Raw genomic sequence first — 1,603 nt, 5'->3', positions numbered from 1 at the left:
AACTACAGTCCTGGCCTAGGGTTCCCTTCCCCTCCTTGAAGCATTAAAGAGTCCTCACACCAAGCTACTTCAAAGGTTTAGTTTATACAGTCGAGAATTCTGCAAACTCCACAATATTAATGGCAATAACTACAAAGTTTAAATACTATAATAAAAATAAACAGTCAATAGTTAATTCTATAATGCATCAAAAATTTCAAATAACTCAAGAAAACAAAACTGGGAATTAAAGGCATATTTAGTAAATTTGGGGAACATCTGAACTGCTAATAGATTGTGAAAAAATTTCTTAGCTCTTACAGTACGTACACAAAAGCAGTGGAACAAATGAAAAAAAAAAGTTACTACACTGTTGTAGCACAGTAAAAGGTGGGTGCATATTATTAACAATGACATCCTCTTTCCTGTGGCCTAGTGGACAACAGTAATGAGTTACTAAGCACAGGAACAATTTAATATCTAGGAGTCTCCAACAGCAGACACTGAGATGTGTCATTTAGCAATTGATCATGTAGCAGAAGAAACTCAATGACGGAATAAAAGGCACGAAAAGGCTGATCTCAAGTATTAGAAGCCCAGGTTACTCTTCAGACACAGTGCTTAGAACACCAGCAGAGCAAAAGCAACTTTTAATGAACACTTCCAAAACCTTTATATACAACCGAGGACAATGAATCTGAATGGAAAAATTACATCAAAGGAATAAAGTATAGGAATCAGGAAATAATTTGAGCTAACTTATGAGATTAAGTATTATATCTATTCAGGTAGAAGTGAATGTGTATTCAGAGTGTTAGGTTATCCTGTTTACTAAAACCTCACTATATAGACCTCATGCCTACTTAAAATTCGATCATTCTTCATCATACCGAAGAGTTGAAACTAAGGCAGCAGCATTTTCCATAGCATGCAAACACAAAATAATCTATCATTTAATCTTCAAGTAACATTTTCAATGTTAAACAATGATATGACTGTTCTGTCGCCAGGGACCGGGTTCTCCACTACACCATGCCTATGCACTTTCGATATCATTTTATAGCCTTTCCTGGAGTGTTTTAACATTAGTAAACGTCAACAAATAAAAAGATTAAATGAGGCAGATTCTACTGTATAAAATCCAGGGTTATCTCTAAGTTTCCACATGCAAAAATACCCAAACAAAAACCCCAAACCAAAGACTAAGTGAATTTAAATGTTTATCCCAAAAATAAACATGCAAGGATGAAGATTATTTTAGCCATTTTGAACAAAGCCAAGTTCTATCTGATGGTCCACCCTCTCTGAAAGTGACTTAATATTCCATAAATTTTAAAAACATACTTTCTAGTGTTTAGTAAGTATAATTTGTGGCAATAATCCTTATTTTCTATAACAGAGGCACAGGTTTAGAATTTTTTCAAAGATAATACTTGATGTTTTAACTCTTATCAGCATAGTGTCTGTAAAAATAGCTAGTAGTACTAATTCACAAGTAGAGTTAATGTACATAGAAACCCTGTGAAAATATAAACCGGAGGAAATCTAGTACAGTTCTAAGGCTTCTAAAAGTAAACCACACTTCAGATTTAACAGAACTTTAAAAAAAAATTGCTTAAACATA

Source organism: Peromyscus maniculatus, chromosome 17 (genome assembly GCF_049852395.1).
Source record: "Peromyscus maniculatus bairdii isolate BWxNUB_F1_BW_parent chromosome 17, HU_Pman_BW_mat_3.1, whole genome shotgun sequence".
Taxonomy (NCBI): Eukaryota; Metazoa; Chordata; class Mammalia; order Rodentia; family Cricetidae; genus Peromyscus; species Peromyscus maniculatus.
The sequence above is the reverse complement of the archived record's forward strand: the minus strand, read 5'-3'. Positions refer to the sequence as shown.